Raw genomic sequence first — 18,561 nt, 5'->3', positions numbered from 1 at the left:
GTCGTCGGGAAGTGGTGCGCAATGCTGTGGAGCCCTCCACCCCCTTCCCTGTGCAACCTCCGGAGGGCGTGACCATTACCGCCACTTTCGGCGCGACGGCTACAGTGGCAGGTGAGTCTAGCGGGCCCCGCCACTATCGGGGCGTCCTTAGTGAGAGAGTTCACGTGAATTTCGCATATAACCTTGATATTTTCATTTTTATGACTTCTTGGAACACGATAGATATAGATATAGACCTTTTTAATTAAAGGGCAACTGAAGCGGTTTTAGAATTCCATGAGTTTAAAGTTGCTGAATGTGCGAAATCTGCTGGTAAAGCCTGCGAAACTGTTTCGCTCTAGCATTTTAAATGGTGGCGTAATCGCCGAGTAAAGTCGTCGTCGGCGTTCAGGCTTCTCTGAAGTGCACAGCGACGAGCAGAGGCCCCGATAATGACGTCACGTATGACGGTACTACGTTTCCAGCGAAGAAAGGGTTATTTCATGGAAGAAAACCGACGCCATCGAAGGTGAAGCTCACAATGCATTGTTTGGCGCCTTCTGACGACGCACAGCAGCATGCATGCGTAAGCAGCGGGCATCTGAAGTTTCGGCGTTAATGACGTCACTGCCGAGTTTCCTCGCACTCCTCCAGCGTAGTGAGGAGAAGCCTGAACATCGTCGCGGATTTAATCGACGATTATGCCACCATTTTAAATGCTAGTGCAAAAATACTTTGCATGGTTTATCTAGAAGCTTGATAGATTCGAATTCTTGAATAATCTCGAATTCTCCAAAAACTGTTTCAGCTGCCCTTTAAAGAATATAACTTGTCAGCAGGCGCTGTCACATCTGTTGAAATCAGAAGATAAACTCGTATTCCAACACAGCCCTGCTTTTCGTGAATGTAAATGCAGTCGGAGGTTTTCCACTAGTCTTAGGTGCTAACACTGTGGAGACGGGTGATCATTCGAACTGTAATCTGTAGATGGAAGCGCGTAAGGATTGGCTCAGATTTTTTTTAAATCCCTAATTTTTTTGTAGGACATGTTGTATGAATGCTCTTCTATGTAGAGGTCTGTGGGCAGCCCCAGTCAACCGGAATTTTATTTATCTGAGTGGAGCGCAGTTCGAACGGCGTTTAATTGCTCCTGAACCACAGTTAGGGATGATATAAGGCTGTCGGTCGCAGAATTCTTGTTTCACAGCAGAGCCGGCAAGTCTTGTGGCAGCGCTATTCAACGCCTTCAATTCAAGCGCCGCAGGGAAAGGCAAATTGGCACGCGACCTGACTCGACCCCCAAAGTTGTCCCTTTAAGGCCTTATGTCGAGGCCATTTAAAAGTTTCACCGTTACTGTACCGCTCTTAGAGGTGTTCGTTTTGTAGTCCCCCTATTGCAGCCTTAAAAAAAATCTGCTTGCACGTCATTGGCTAACCTGCATTCCGAGCTCCTATGACCGTCTCGCTCCCATGTTCTTGCCGTATTTTACCCTCATATTATTCTTCGCTAGAAGGAGCCTGCGCGCTATAAAAGACCTGTCCCATGGGGTCGAACTGTTGATGTTCAGCGCATTGAAGTGAGCTCTTGGAATGGGCATTAGTTGTCCGTTGCCAGTTTCTTAGCTTCAAGAAGCGTGATTTTCAACCGTGGGTCTTTGCCTTCTTGGGCTGTACCTTCAGTGGACTAAAAAATTGTGCCATTGTCAAAATGGAGCAGAAAACTCAGGTGCACTTTGACTGTCTAAAGTGCGTAGAGGCGAAAACGTTTTCCGCACCACTTTCGCAGCTTCTATGGCACTGGTGGCGTCACATATAACTGAGTACTAAGTACTAAGAGATGACACATCACTAATTAATGGTTAATTACTGGTTAATGCCTGAATGCTGATTAACTGCTAATTAATGACGCTTAAGCTTCGCCTTTAGGAGTGGAACGCGACAGCGTGTTGTAGCGCTGCCAGGGAGTCCACGGAACGCACCACCCGTTCGGCGCGATGCCTTGCCCTTTGAACGCAACGCTTTTTGAGGAAAGGAAATGGCGCAGTAATTCCCTGTCATCTCGGTGATCACCTGAACCGCTCCGTAGAGGAAGGGAGGAAGTGGGCGTGAAAGAAGAGAAAGAGGGCCCGTAATGGAGAAAATGAAAATTGTATTTGAGGAAAGGAAATGACGCAGTAACTGTGTCACATATCTCGGTGGACACCCGTCAAAATTCAGGGGGGCACTTTTTTGACCTAAAGTGTGGTCACTGATGTTTGGTTAAGATGTTAAGCTTCGCCTCTAGAGTGGAACGCGACAGCGTCTTGCAACGCTGCCGGGAAGTCCATAGAACGCCACTGCCCATTCGGTTCTACGCCTTGCTCATCGGTAAATCGGTTTTTGAGGAAAGGAAATGTATCTGTCTCGCATATCTCGGTGGACACCTAAACCTCGCCGGAAGGGAAGGGAGGAGGATGGGAGAGAGTGAAGACACCGTATTCACTAGACGCGCCTTTGCTCATTCCAAACCATCGAGCTGGCATGGCGGAGTGGATAGCATGCTCGTCTCGCACGCCGAAGACCGGGGTTCAATTCCCGAGCTCGACCAATTTCCTACTCTGTTTTATATGGCCTGACTAGTGAAGTAAATTAGGCTAATTGGGTAATTAAGCAATTAGCTAAGCTCAGTCCCACTTACATGGAGCTTCACTATATACGATCCCTTCAATTGGTTGCATGGTTGCTAGCCAAAGTACAATTGGCCCCGTTTGAAATTCGCGCACTCTGACGTCACGACCGTTTCGACCAACTGAAAAGCGTGACGTTTCTGTCGACAACTGCTGCTTACAACGATGAGACATTAAAGGCTTCCGCCTTAAAATGCTGTTGTATTTTCTGTTGTAAATTTTGAATCGGGGGCCTGGAATGTGGCGGACTATGACTAGTGTTGCAATTTTTCTGAACTTTTTGGTCCCCAATTATTATTGTGTCGTGAATCTCTGTCCGGAAACTCAGAATTTCTGTTTTGTAAAACTTACTTTCCATGAGTGCTGAGATGCAAATGCAACATCCTTCCTACCTATTCTCTTTTCGATCCGGACCGCGGCGGCTGAATTTCTTTGGAGGAGAAATGCTAGAGGCCCGTGTACTGTGCGATGTCAGTGCACGTTAAAGAACCCCAGGTGGTCGAAATTTCCGCAGCCTTCCTGTGATAAAATGCTCAAATGGCGTCTTGTCTCCGTGGTGTGAGAAATGCAAGCGAGACCATTTTGTGGGTGTGTGGTGCGGGGGTCGGGGCAACTCAGTGTTCGATAATTGGAGCCACATTGCCGATAAAGAAGGTTGTGGATCTGCGCTCGCCATCAATGTTGGTGGCCTTCATTTTCGCAATGTGGTCATGCCCCATGAAATCAAGAATAAAAAGTTTGATTCTAGTTAAGAAATCGTCTAATTATTGAGCTCTGTAGCATGCATAGTGTCCACCTTCCTGAGCAATTCACCTGCGCAGATCGCACTAATGCATCTCTGACAGTGTTGGAAATGAAATCTTTGAATTGTTAAATTCGCCCCATCGAATTTCTTTGGAGGAGAAATTCCAGAGGCCCGTGTACTGTGCGATGTCAGTGCACGTTAAAGAACCCCAGGTGGTCTAAATTTCCGGAGCCCTCCACTACGGCGTCTCTCATAGCCTTAGTCGCTTTGGGACGTTAAACCTCATAAACCAACCAAACCAACAAAATTCGCCCCGTATAGATCCTATTCACAATCCGATTTGGTGAGTGTCAGGAGGCGATTGGCAACCTTGTAACTACCAGCTGCCATACTGTTGCAAGGTTCGAAAGTAAAAGCCCTCAACTGAGGGATGCTTTTGGGCCCAAAAGATGCTGCACAAAGGGAGGTGGGTAGAGGGCAGCGCACCCAGCTTCTCTAATAGATGTGTGAAAGGGCGCCGACAAAAGTCCCGTCCGCCATGGCTTGAAGTTGGGGTCATTATTGGGTTTGTCAGACAACAGGATTGTCTCGCTCATGTGGCCATGATGTGATGTGACTTCCATTTTGTTGTGCGGCATGGTTGCCTGCATAGGCGTGCCGCGCTAGTGATGCCATTTTAATAACCTTTTTACATGTGTGTGTGTGTGTGTGTGTGTGTGCGCGTGTGTGCATGTGGCTTGGCTGATCAAACCACTTCTTTAATGTCTGGACGAAATTATGAAGGATGTGAAGAAACCTATACTGTAGTCAGTTGCAAAGAAACAAGAGCTGACATCTTTGTGGAGTTGGCAAAACTACAAGAAATTCATATGGTTGCCATGACATTGTTTATTTGTAAGACTTGCTCACTGTGAAATCAGGAACTGCTATGAACCAACTAGCCCAAAGGTCTGTGCTCCTGAGGAACTGATACCACTGATTTCAATTATCTATTTGAACAGCAGGGCAAGAAAAGAACTGAACTGGCTCTGAGCTGCTCAGTATTGTTCTATTTTATGTCTAGTGGGCCATGCTCCTGCTGTAACTGCAGGGACTGTGCAGTAATGTTGTGGTCTCTCACTTTTGCAGATTGCACATCTCTCATTTTTGCAGATTTCTTCATGCATGTTCATAGGACTTTCTGTGTTAGACACTAAGATTAGTCTCGTTTATTTTGTTCACTCTGCTTTAGGTGAGCTGAAAAGAGTCCATGGTGTGCTACTGGAGAATTGTGGGGGTCTTTCCTCGGACACTAATTCTTGAGTATGAATGACTGCTACGAAAGCCTAAAGGTAAGAGACGTTTATTAACATGTGTAAAGGAAACTAAATGTCTGAGTAACCATCCTAGCTAAAATTGAAGATGGGTGCAATGGTGGAGTTATCCAACTAATGCAATATGTTGCCTCACCATTGCCTGTAACAACTGCCATGCAACTTTGCGCAACAAAATGTGATGTTACTGTAACAGTGCCCGAGGTACGTTATGATGTTTCAGAATTACGTCACATTAACTTCACTCAGCTGGAGTGTGTCACTGGCTCTAAACTGAAGGCATCATGAGGGGGGTCATGAAGGCATCGTGAAGCTCACTGAAAGTCGCTCACATCTTAGTGTGCGCGCACCGTGATGACATTTTCAGGTTCTTAATGTTTCTGTGTGGCAGTTGCTCATACATGATTGATTGTTGATTTGATCGCCGTGGAAATGCTTGATGTGGTAACTGCGTGTATTAATGCACTGTCAAAAAAGTGGCGCTTTGCGATCTATTGCTTCAAAAGTTGCTCTGCGCTTCCTTCACCTTTGCAGAGTATGTAAACGGTCCTTTTTTTCGTGTAAGGTGTGCATATGTTTTGCCTGACTGCTGACACAGATTAAGCGGCAACATTATTTTGTGTACTTCTTGTCAATCCAACGTCAGGATAACGTCACTGACATTTGAAACTATTTTGCACTGCTTGCGTAGCAACTGAATGATAAAGGAATATCTTACCTGGATAGCAGTACAAATCTTGATGATATGATGACAGTTTATCAGATTGTTGAGATGATAATTTTTTAGGTGCCCCATGCAAAGTGGATTATGGATACTGTGTTAAGCTTTGATATGAAGCAATCGGTTTTTAAAGGTGGGACAGATGATAAAAATGGGTGAACCATTGGCACCTACCCACCTGCAGACAGGACAACCTGTTTCAGTAGAGAGTGCTCCCATCATATACTGTCAATTCATTGCTCATGCTCTGCTCCCCTGCCACCTCGATTCCTTCTTCCATTTCTTGTTCATGAGCCAGAAAGGTCACAAGGTGGCAGTCGTGTCCCTGATAAGCCTCTATATTACTTCTCGCAGCTCATTGGCGCATGAAAAGGAACTGCTGCAGCCATCATTTGTTTGCACACCACTTGGTCACTTGCATAGAATTAAAATGCATTTTGATAGTGCGTAACGAACTTTATTTGCATGTGCACTGAGAAATTGCATTTCTTGCAATTGGCATATATGTCTTGAAAGTGGAAAGAGTTTTCTTTCAAAGTGGCCCTGACCAGGTTTGCACGTTTGAGTGAAAACCATTGCTTTTTGGCCGCTAGATAATGCATGCATAAGTTTTGCCTTCTTTCTGAGAAATGAACCAGTTGGAAGTTAAGCGCATGCATGCCTTATATGTTACTTGTTTGTCCTCGTCTTACGCAAGTACCTGTTTTCGAGAATGAGATTTCCAGCTTGCTTCGGCATTTCTGCCACTGGTCATTTGCTCAGCATGCGGTTTCAACCGATGTTTGTAGATATACTTCAGTTTCGAAACTCTTCGGCGCGCCCATAGGGAAGAGCCAGCCTGCTGTTGCTGTTACCACCCCTGCGGCGCGGCGGATGAGGGTTGAGCTATCAAACAAAGCGTCGTCCGCTAGTACCCAACATTGGTCTCACGCAGGGCGTTCAGAGATCGCGTGTATAATGTTCGTTTTGCAACCTTCTTCAACAACTGGGCACTATTTTCATTAAGCTCAATTGTTTTGTTGCATGTCTAAGAGCTTTATGAAGGTTGCCTTTTGGTTTATTGGTTTATTGGGGCTTTACGTCCCGAAGCAACTCAGGCTATGAGGGGCGCCGTAGTGAAGGGCTCCGGAAATTTCGACCACCTGGGGTTCTATATGGAACACATTATGGTATGAAGCATATGAAGCAAGGTGAAGCAAGGTGAAGGTGTGGTATGGAACACATTGTGGAAGCATAAAACAAGAAACCGCGCGCTTTTGGGTTGTGATATTTTGAAGTGGGTGGTTGGCCATTTTGGTTTCATCAAATATGGTATCTTGGGACGAGTTTTGCATGAGGTACAAACCTATACTTCATGATGAATTTTTGTGGCAGTGGAGCGGATGGTGCGGAGCCGAAACACGCCTTCTCGTCCAATGCAGTGGAATATAGTCCCCGCTTGCAGTTGTTAGCTTTAGTTTTTTCTTGAAACATAGCGTATTGTCAGTGGATTTTTTAAAGGGATATTTCTAACACAACTCCACACTTTCAACGTTAGAAAATCAAGAAAAAAGCAGCTTTTTAGATTACGACTTGGTTAGGCTTGTTTTGTTACAAGAAGCTTCCACAGGTGGTGCCAGCTACACTGGCAACAGACGGAAGCTACCGCAGAGAGAGCAACGTGTCAGGTGGCGAGATGCACTGTCATGCAGCTGAACTATGTGGCAGAATGACATAGTTGGACATTTAGCCCCTGTAGCGTTCTCTTGATGCGGGGCGCTTTGGTGACCTAAAGTGCGGTGAGGCGAAAGCCTTAAGCGCAGTGTTGCTTCTTGTGTCCACTGATGTGTGGTCAAGATGTTTCGCTTCACCTTTGAGAGTGGAACGCGACAGGGTCTTGCAACGCTGCCAGGGAGTCCACAGAACGCCATCGCCCGTTCGGCTCTACGCCTTGCTCGTCGATAGATTGGTTTTTGAGGAAAGGAAATGTATCTGTCTCACAAATCTCGGTGGACACCTGAACCTCGCCGTAAGGGAAGGGAGGAAGATGGGAGTGAACGAAGAGACCGTATTCACTGGACGCGCCTTTGTTCATTCCAAACCACCTAGCTGGCATGGCGGAGTGGTTAGCGTGCTCGTCTCGCACTCCGGAGACCCTGGTTCGATTCCCCAAGTTGACCAATTTCCTACTCGGTTTTATTTATCTGGTCTGACTAGAAAGGTTAATTAAGCAATTAACGAAACTCAGTCCCACTTATCTCGAGTTTCACTATACGATCCCTTTAATTGGTTTCATGGTAACTAGCCAAAGTACAATTGGCCCCGTTTGAAATTCGCACACTCTGACGTCACGACCATTTCGACCAATTGAAAAGCGTGATATTTCTGTCGACAAGTCCTGCTTACAACGATGAGGCATTAAAGGCTTCCGCCTTAATACACTTAATTTAACATGTTTTGACAATTTGCAGTGCCTTGTAGTAAAGTGTGATGTGTTGGTTTTTATGGTACATAAGCAACTGAGTCCGTCATGCGCCAGACACGATAGTAATGAGAAAGAAAAACATTACAGCCGAGTCAGTGTATTAAAGCACCGTGCGAAATTAAATACTGCAAAGCATTCAGAAACTGCCGCCTTCAGTACGTGTAAGTCTGGCAGTGTATGCCACTAGTAAGATATGACAGCATAGCCATGCCATTCAAGCATTTCCTGTCTTGCATTCATGCTATGTTGTAGCATAGCATGAATCGACTAAGTGATAATACATGTGGTTAATGAGCTGTGCTAATGCAAGACCCACAACAAAAACAGTGACCAGAGATGAAAGTGTTGTGGTAAATTGGATGTCGCAAGAGCATGCACTTTTCTGCTAAGATCCTTCACTAATGCCCTTACTGCAGCCCATCCAGGTTGTTGATGTTGTTGATAAACCTTTATTTTCCATCAGAATGGAGGCCCCCTATTCCCTACCTCCGGCACGCAGGCCGAGGGGCAGGGGCCGGGACCTCCGCGACTAGAGACAGGCAAGGAGCTTCTGGCTCCTCGCAGCAGCTATCGCCAGATGGACCGCTTTCTTCTGCACGACGGGGTCCGTGCTTTGCAGAAGGGTTTCCCAGGCCTCTCTACTGTCTATTTTCTCTCGGAACCCTGAAGAATCCGCACATTCCCAAATCACATGGTCGAGGGTCCCCCTCTCCCCGCACTTCCTACACTTATCATCAATATCCTCATTTTTTAAGACATGCGATGCCCACACTGGGTGTATGAAATTTTTAGCCTGTAGTCTCCTCCAAGCCGTAGCCTCTGTGTTAGCGAGCTCTTTGTCCGGGGGAGGAAAGAGTCTCCTGTGTAGTTTTTAATTTTCCACTATTTCTGTGTAATTTATCAGTCTCTCGTCCAGTTCCTTGTTATCGGGCGGTCCTGCCGCGGCTCGGAAGTAGAGATCTCGAGCCAGGGCGTTTGCCGCCTCGTTTCGTGGAACTGTCTCTGAGCTGGTGTCCAAACGGGACTAATTATTCTATTTATTCTGCGTCCCTCTAGGATTCGCAGTGCTTCCTGTGTTATTCTGCCTCGGGCATAATTTTGGATAGCAGTCTTGCTATCGCTAATTATGTATTGTGCCTCCGTTCCCACGCAAGCGAGCGCTATTGCAACTTTTTCAGTCGACTCTGGATTTCGGCTGCGTATGGCTGCGGAAGAGACAGCTGTACCCCGGCCACTAACAACCGTTGCCACCGCTGCTCTCAGTTTCCCGCTAGCCGCATCCGTGTAGGCCACTGCTTTCTCATTCATTTCGCCGAAGCGTTTGGTGAGCGCCTCAGCTCTCTTTCCCCTCCTTTCTTTGTGAAATGTAGGGTGCATGTTTCTGGGTAAAGGATCTACACTGATCTTTTCTCTGATGTCCCTTGGGATGTCCCGCTTTACTAGAATACCCTTTTCCGTCTGGAGTCCTACCATGCTTAGAATCGCCCTTCCTGTGTTTGATTGGCTTAAACTGTCTCGCTGCGCCGTTCTCGTGGCTTCAGCAATCTCTCTCCATGTATTGTGAATACCCATGTCTAGGAGTATTTCCGTGGAGGTGCTTATGGGCAGGCCTAGAGCCCGTTTGTAGCATCCCCTTATGATCGTGTCTAGTTTATCCCGTTCTGAGGCGCGGATCTTCAAGTAGGGTGTAGCATAGCTTATCCGGCTGATAACGTATGCTTTCACCAACTTGATCAAGCTTTTCTCTCTTAGCCCTCGTCCTTTGAGTGCTATTCTTCTAAATATCCCTATGGCTTGGGCCGCATATCCCTCGAGCTTCTTCAGGGTTTCCCCGTTGTATCCGTCGCTCTGAATATGCAGTCCTAATATTCTAATCCTATCCACCATCGGCACGGGGTTTCCTCCGACCGTGATGTTGAAGTTGTTACTCTGTTTGAGTCTCAAGTGCTTAGGGTTATACACCAGAAGCTCGGATTTCTCTGGTGAGCACGCTAGCCCTCTATTCGCTGCGTAGTTTACCACTACGTCCGCTGTCTCCTGTAGTTTATGCTCTATTTCGCCATCGCTGCCCTGATTGACCCAGATATTTACGTCATCAGCATACATACTAAAGTGTATGTTGCCAATCTTTTTGAGCTTTTCCGGGAGACCTCTCATAGCAAGGTTAAATAGAAGCGGGGATAAGACCGATCCTTGCGGGGTGCCCCTATTCCCTAGCGTAATTACCTCCGACTCTATGTCTAGATATCTTATTTTCGCTGTTCTATTTGTCAGGGGCCAACATGTGACGTCACTAGTCACAGTGGCTTCTTTAAAAGACCACATAGAGAACTGGACCTTGTGTTAGCCAAGCAGTCCAAAGAGCATTTGGCAGCTACGCGTAGCCACTTGGTGACGGGGAAAAAAGAACCATTAGGATTCTCCATGTGTGATGTAGCACCTTTTCTTATCTAGGAGATGCTTAGCATTGTATAGGTTTTCAGCAGCCTGTGAACTCGTCCGCATCCTCTGCGCCATTGTTGCAGCTGCAGGAGCATGTGCTGAACACGTGACAATTGCTTTTGTACAGAACAATGTGTGATCATGGTATATGCATCATCTTTACCATTCATTAAGAAAACCGACAATGCTACACAGGGTTTATATGTGCATCATTCCATGCTATAGTCATCATCCTACTGCCCATTACCCCGAAAAAGAAAACTGCGCGCGCTCATATCTGCCACATGGCAAGGGAAAAATTTTTGTGTGCAGTACTTTGGGGTGCTGTAGTCGCAAACCGTTGTTCTTTAATGTGAAAACTTAGTCCCAAATTAAATCTGGACTGATTGTTTTGCGGATGGTTGAATGCAGCAGGAAAAAGGACCAGACATCTGCAAGCTACGACAGGAGACCGACAGACACTGCACGAAGAACCGTCATAGCTGACCTGCAAGAGTGGCAGCAGGTGAGAATCAAACTCGAATGCAGGCAAAGCTATGTTGAAGGAAGAGCACGACAGTGATGGAGTGTAGCTGTGTCGTACTGCATTCACAGGTGTTTTTTTTTTAACATGCCTGTCTAACTCTTTGCTCGTTCTCTGCAGTTCATCTACTGAGTGACTTAGGAAGACAGTGCCATCAACGAAGCACAGATTGCTAAGGTATTCTTCATTCAATCTTATTCCCAGCTGTTCCAATACAGGCCTCTGCATACCTCCTGTAAAAAGGCGGTGAATAGCATTGGCGAGATTGTGTCTGCCTGCCTTACGCTCTTCCTTGTTGGAATTTTATTGACATTATGGAGGACTATGGCAGCTGCGCATTCGTTTATATATAATTTTACATGAGGCTTTTCTACGCCCTCATTCCGCAGTGTCTGCATTACTGCGGAGGTTTCGATTGAGTCAAATGCTCTCTGGTAATTTATGTAGGCTATATACAGTGTTTGGTTATGTTCTGCACATTTCTCTTTTCACTTGATTGATGGTCTGAATATGTCCTATTGTCGAGTCTCCTTTACGAAAGCCCGCCTCATCATTTGAATGAAGTCTAAGGTTGTCCTGACTGTATTAGTCCTTGCCTTAGTAAAGAACCCCAAATTTCTCGAATCTCAGGTCAAAATATCTGGAGCCTTTCACTACGGCGTTCCTCATAGCCTGAGTGCTTTGGGACTTTAAACCACCATAAACCACAAATACTTTATACGCAATGGACATTAAGCTGATCGCTGTGTAATTTGTATCCTTTACGTCTCCTTTCATAGGGATCATGGCGTTAGCTTTCTCGCAAGCATCTGGTACGCCCGAGGTCATTAGGCATTTGGTATACAGTGTGCCTAGTTTTTCTTGCACAATCTCCCCTTCACCCTTCAAAATATGTTCTGTTAATTGGTCCACACCAGCTGCTTTCAAACCCTTGGCGTTGCTCCTAGGCTTTCTCATCATTAAGCGGCTTGGAAAGCGTTTCCGTTTGCAATGAAATCTTCTCAAAGTGAAATACTCCTTTGCAGCCGAACCCGCCCCGGGGCCGCAGTGTTTATGGCACTCGACTACTGGCCCGAAAGACGCCGGTTCGATCCCGGCCGCGGCGGGTGAATTTCGATGGGGGTGAATTGTTAGAGGCCCATGTGATGTGCGGTGTGTGTGCACGTTAAAGAAGCCCAGGTTGTCAAAATTTCCGGAGCCCTTCACTACGGCGTCTCTCATAGCCTGAGTCTCTTTAGGACGTTGAACCCTAATAAACCAAACGAATCGTTTACTGCCCAGCAAACGTTTAAAAAACCATGCAGGGCCACAAAATTCAGTTTTCCTAACAAAAATCACACGTCTCAATCAGTATCTTTTTTGAAGGACTGCTTGGAGGAATTTTAACACTGCAGTTTGCACTGTAAACATGACAGGTCGCTGTTTTACTTTTCTCTAAAACGCAGAACTAGCGAAGACACAAGAAGATTCACGCCAAGCGTTGCATGATCTAGTGCCTTTGACGTTTCATATTGCATTGGGAAGGCGCTCTCTTCGTAGCCTTGACTAGGTGCCAGCATGCCGTGCTGTCATCTGTTTTTTTTTTTATCCGTTTCGAGAGCCGCAATATGGCGCTGCTTTAAATTTGTGCTCTAACTGCTTATATTGCTTTTTTTTATTTCCAACCACTCATATGCGCGAAGGCGTTGCTCATTACCGCCTTTTTCTGTCTATTTTCTAATATGTCTCATTTTTTTTTTTTCACGCACCAGAATTGCGGCTGTGACCATGCGACCGCAACCAGTCGCAACCAGGTGGACACTGTCGTTGGCCGCTTCCTGCAGCACTCTCAACCGTCAGCACCACAATGCCCGTGCCTAATTAAGCAATAAAATAAAATAAAAACCCGACAAACGGCTACCAAACTTGCGTAACGCGAGATTAAACGACAGGAATTTGCAGTGCTGAATGCGCCTTCTGCAGCGCAATCGATTTCATATCACTTTTATGAAACGAAGAATTTGTACTAGAAATAGCGACGGTGTCTAATGACGCAATATTCATTCGATATTGCTAACGATCGATACTGGTATGTTGCCTCAGTGTTTTGCTCTTTTATTGTGACGCACGGAAAGCATCCGTGAGAACAAGGTTCTCCTTTATTTCTAAACAACGTGCTTTCAAACCAACGCTCTTTTTGTTCATACCTCCATCTTTCACGTCGCGCTGTCCTGTCGTACACAGCCACTGCTTCTGCACATAAGCAACTCGTAAAAAGCAGCCGCCTTTTTTTGTTGTCAGTTTTTCCCCTCGCTGGCTCTGCCTCATCCTTTGTTTCGAGGTGAGCTGCAGCCACCAACACCACATCACCATCACCATCACCACATCACACCAGCATTTTCTCTTCAGGCTCATAGTAGTCGCAACTGCAATACCTGTGAATACTGCGACCACGAGTATACGCTGACCTCAGCAAAGTTCTCTCCGCAAACCGCCGCCAACACAGCCTGGCTGATTTGGCTAGCGCTGCATTTATCTGCGCAGTGTTGCCGGAAGTCAGCTTCCTGCAGATGTCTGTGGAATATTTGGCACCTCCCAACACACACAGACACATCAATGAGCACAGAAAATGCCCTTGTAGCACTGGACGCTTCGATCGTGCTCGAAAACTCCGATGGAGATCGAGTTCGGAAACGCCCGTGTGACAAAGGTATTATACTCGCAGGTCGCAGCAAATATCAACGGACACTAAACGCCTCCGTCTCGCTCACCCTGGTAGTACAGCGCATCCACCGTGTCGACTCTTGCCCCGTTCTAGCGACGCCGCTTACCTCCGACTCTTCAACCATCCATCAGACCATATACACATGCACTCCATCACGCACGCACTTCGCTACGTAGTCTTAACATATGCTGGCGCTTCCGAAAAACATGCCAGTCGCCATTCTCAAGTGCTCACCCTGAACAAAGCCTCATACGTTCTTTACTCCCCCTCCACAGGCACAAAACTCTATAGTACTGGCCCCTGAGGTGTTCACAGACACCTTGTAGAGAACAGGCCTCGTCCGTACCCTCCAAGATCCCCGCAACCTACACCAGGAAGAACGGGGCCCTTCACTACTGCGTCCCTCGTAGCCTGAGTTGCTTTGGGACGTTAAACCCCAATAAAACAATAAATCAAGAACAAATCATCCGGCTGTCCTACTCACTGACTGGCCGGTGGACATTCCCACACCGCTTACGAACCCGTTGCTTTCCTGACCTACTGCAGTCTCGCATCTGTATCACTAGCATGTCCCTCGCACCCATTCCACGTAACACGACCACATACACGCAGGCCGCTGCCGTAGAACCGAAAACTACCCAGGGACACAGTGGCAGTGACCTACACAGGCATCTACCTCACGGAAAACGCTAGTTTCACTGCAGCCTTGCCCCTCTAGCGGTTTATCTCTGCATCCGACAGGAACTCGCACGACTGTTCCGTATTACTCCCTGCTCAACTTATAGCCAAAGAAATCCACGGAGTCGCTGAGGCCACCAAACACTTCACCACCCTAATACCCCCTCCCTGACCTCGCAGGCAGCTCTGCGTACACTTCACAACACTGCTTTCCCCTCTCCTAGTAGATCTGCCGGTGATGCCGCCCTCAACACCGGTCGCCGGGAATTTGGTGGACGAGCCCGTCGGTTGTGGACGCGGTCAGGGCTCACATACTGGCCACGAATATTTCGCACACCAATAATGATTAGCTGATAGTCCCGTCTCTAATATAGCTATCAATCCGTGAAGCTCCCAACTTTCATATGGGCCCGTATTACAGAACTTTGTCAAAAATCTGTCAAACGTTATTGACAGTGACGTCAGAATGACGCAACGATGTGACGTCAACGCTTGACGCAAAACTGACGCAACGAGGAATCAGCCAATTGCAGCAGAGCGGCGCCCCGAAGCATTTGCCTGCACGACGAGGGACCGACTGCTAAATTTTTGGTAAACGAGTAAAGAAATGCAGAGCGATAAAAATAATTATTATTTTATTTTGCCAAAAAAATGTTTAAAGCTAAAAAATATAAAGAAAAACAAGAAGCGGAAGAAGTTAGGCTATTAAATTTGCTAGTGGGTAACACTTGCTGCCGCGGGGGTGCGCAGACAGCGGTAAAACGTCAACAAGCCGCTTTGCACGGAAACAGCTGTTCCACGCCTTGATACTGTTTTCTTACGCGGCGTCGAAAATCAAGGTACTGTGCGGTTGTTCTAAGTGCGGAAAAATCGACGCAGCCAGCTTGTTAAGGTCTGTGTTGCTCGGCTTTTACGATCGATGACAAAAGTGTCAAAGCGTGAAGCGTTGTATGTGATGTGTGGTCGTCTGTTTCTTTTTCCTCGACCGGTAAACAGAAGACGACCACGAGCTCACAATATTCGTGGCTCACATACTGGCCACGAATATTTCACACATTAATAATGATTAGCTGATAGTCCCGTCTGAAATGTACCTATCAATCCGTGAAGTTCTCATCTTTCATCTGAAATGAAACATTTCTTATGGCAGCCAAACCTTTTTGTTACCGGTAAACTCGTATCCAAGTGTTCCAACACGCACGCACGCACGCACGCACGCACACGCGCGCGCACACACACACACACACACACACACACACACACACACACACACACACACACACACACACACACACACACACACACACACACACACACACACACACACACACACACACACACACACACACACACACACACGCACGCACGCACACACACGCACACACGCACACACACACACACACACACACACACACAGAGAGAGAGAGAGAGATATTACAAAAACTGACACAATACCACAGCACCCCCCCGCCCCCCTTTCTGCGGCCTATCTGGCTTTCGTATTGGGACCTGAGTTTGCAACGCGCCCTCGACACACCGTATCCCAAGGCCTGCTGAACACCTGACCTATAGGATGTTTAATAAAAGTGTGACACTGCGTCCTTATAACATTCCTACGTTGTCTTCACTTTGCGTCCCTGGTGCAGAGGAAGAGCTGGAGGGGACACTTAAGCTCTGCCTTTAAGGTGTGACGCGATAGTGGTAATCGCTTAATCTTCAGCTGTTTTATCATTTCTATATCTGTGTTGTCTTGGACGGCCCTTACGATGTGGTACCGGTCCACCTCTATGCCACAGTATGCGCACTGTAGGTCAGAGGAGGAAGGGGAAGACTTTTCTTTGACCAGAGGTAAGTTGGCGGTTGGTTGCCATTCTCTTTGGGTGGTGTTCTTTTTCTAGAACTGCGCTGGCAGTTATCTTGCGCGCCCTTCTTAACCAGCCGTTGCTAGTATTTTCGGTCTGTGCTGGACGAGCAGGCTCCCTACAGGAGAACCTCGGGCGGAACATGAGTAGTGGTGGTGGTGTGACAATTAACAGCGTTTATGTTAGGCGTTCAAAAGTTCCTGGGCCAAGGTGACGTGGGCGCGTTGCAGTTTCAGATCCAGGGAGGCAAGCCAGATGGGCCACAGTGGGGGTGGGGGGAAAGGGTAGGCGGGGGACTGGAAGGCTGCGTGGTCCGGTTTAAGGCATTGTTCTATATCTTCATATGTGTGTGGACAGTTTGGGCACTGTGGTGTGGAAGTGTACGGGTATAGATATTTTGATTCTATCCGCAAGCTCTGTGTAGTGCAAAGGCCCGGGCCTTTCTGCGCCTTTGATCGCGCTTCGGGTGCATTTGTTTAGGGAGGGGCTATCTGAACTGCAGATTTTATGGGAGTAGGGATTGTGGAAGTGCCGGGTATAACGCCGACGGGCGATATGCGAAGTGACTGCAGCAGAGCACGTCCTGCAGGGGTGCATGTGCTGTTGGTGAAAATTTTTATTTGATGAAATAGAGTTTGGGAGCCACAGAGTGGCCCCGCTACATGGTCGGCGTCCCTAGTCCGGGACACCGCATGACGAGGCCTCGTCTCTCGCCCGTTTCCCGAGAGCCCTTTGGGACTCAAGCGAGGAGCACTTGAGGAAGGCACTCTCCCATGCTTCTCTGGAACGGGTAGGGGAAGGGGGGAGGTGGGGATTTTGAGTACATGCCCGCACCATGTGGAAGATATCACAGATCTCCCCACAGTGCGGGCAGCGCCCATCGGCGTTCGGATCGTAATGTTTTATGACTGCAGGACAGAGTCGAGTACCTGTCTCCAGGCTCCTTAAAGTTCGCTCCTCCGTCTTACTCAGCCCCTTTGCAGGGGCCGGGAAAAGGCGGTGGTTGTTGCTATAATGCTTATTATTTCCCTGAATCGCAGCAGCGGCTGGTTAGTCTCCGAGCCAGGAGAGCTGGGATGAGAAGCCCGGTGAGTAAGCGCTCGGGCAGCCCCGTCAGCGGCCTCATTACCTCGTAAGCCCTGGTGGCCTGGAGCCCAAATGATTCTTTTCGGTGTTGGATCAGTGGCAGTCCGTCTTAGAATACAAACAGCTAAGGGGGAGATCTCCCGGGCCAAGTAATGATCACATGCTTTTCGGGAGTCCGTGATGATGATTCTCGAATTGGCGTGGGCGGCAGCAAGCGATCGCTACTTCCTCGGCTCGCATTGAATTCGGGGCTCGAAAGGAGAGTCCATCAACGTGCATTTCCTGCTGAACGCAGCGGCCGTGTAAAATCCCGTGGGCGATGGCTCTCCTAAGTCTACATAATATACACCGGGTCGGGAGCCGTGTTGTCTCTCAAGAGCCCGAGCCGGCGCTTGTCGTCTGTTTTCGTGCATGTCGGTGTCCATGTTACGGGGGAGCGGGTGCGTGTGAGTTTGGCTAGTTGTGCCGTTTTGATGGCCTCACAGAGTTCCTCGAAAGTGTTATGTATTCCTAGTCGAAGAAGGCGCTCTATGGAAGCGCATGGGGGAAGGCGCAAAGCTGTGCGCGTACTTCTCCGAATGAGGCCGTCCAAGCGTTTTCTATCTTTCGCTAAGAGGGGGAGATATGGTAGTGCGTATGTTATTCTACTGGCGATGTCAGCCTGTGTTAGTCTAAGCGTATTTAGTTACCGTAGGCACGATTTTATTGCGAAAGCAATACTACTTGCACTTTCACGCCTTTGCCGTGCCGCGGCGGTGACCACCATTGACCTTCATTTGACCTTGATTGCATTAGATTGGATTAGATTAGATTGCATTGGATGGGACTGGATTGGACTGGACAGGACTGGACTGGATTGGATTGGATTAGATTAGATTACATTAGAGTAGACTATATTACATTGGATTGGATTGGATAGGAGTGAATTGTATTGGATTGGATTGCTGTGGATTGGATGGGATTGGATTGGATTGTATAACCGATGCATCACCACAAGTCTAACCACAATCACCACCACCAGCTACACTACCAGCTTTACCATGGCGTAGGTACGGATATTGCTTTCGCAATTACCGGGCTTAACCAAGCTAAGCCACAGCGAGTTTTTCTATGTGCCACACGTTTGATGAACCTGGTTGCCTATTGTGTGTGAGTTTGGAGTGCTTGGATCGTGTCAGTGTGAGAGCCAGAAGTAGTGACAAACATTCCCAGTATGCGAACCTTTGGGACTGCGGGAATCGGTTCCTTGCACCAAACGAGCTGAATATTGGATGGTGTGCCAGACGTTCGGCGGGTCTTGTATATGAAAAGTTGCTATTTCGTGGGGGAGCTTGAGAACTCTTTATCATTGACGTACTATCAGCGTCAAATGAAATGC

The 18,561-nt window shown here is 47.6% G+C and overlaps 1 long non-coding RNA gene and 1 pseudogene across 1 annotated transcript; one reads left to right on the top strand and one right to left on the bottom strand.

The window, feature by feature from the left end:
- The first annotated feature begins 4,602 nt into the window (after window positions 1-4,602).
- LOC149332448 (uncharacterized) lies at window positions 4,603-12,821 on the top strand. The gene is made up of 4 exons (XR_016285218.1): window positions 4,603-4,721; window positions 10,742-10,835; window positions 10,974-11,030; window positions 12,605-12,821. It is a non-coding gene; the product is annotated as an uncharacterized LOC149332448 (long non-coding RNA).
- LOC149332449 (uncharacterized) lies at window positions 8,188-9,460 on the bottom strand (annotated as a pseudogene).
- Window positions 12,822-18,561: the final 5,740 nt, after the last annotated feature.

The sequence above is a fragment of the Amblyomma mixtum genome, chromosome 8 (assembly GCF_055824585.1).
Source record: "Amblyomma mixtum isolate Tamu chromosome 8, ASM5582458v1, whole genome shotgun sequence".
Taxonomy (NCBI): domain Eukaryota; kingdom Metazoa; phylum Arthropoda; class Arachnida; order Ixodida; family Ixodidae; genus Amblyomma; species Amblyomma mixtum.
Note: the sequence above shows the minus strand (reverse complement) of the source record. Positions and strands in the feature narration are given on the sequence as shown.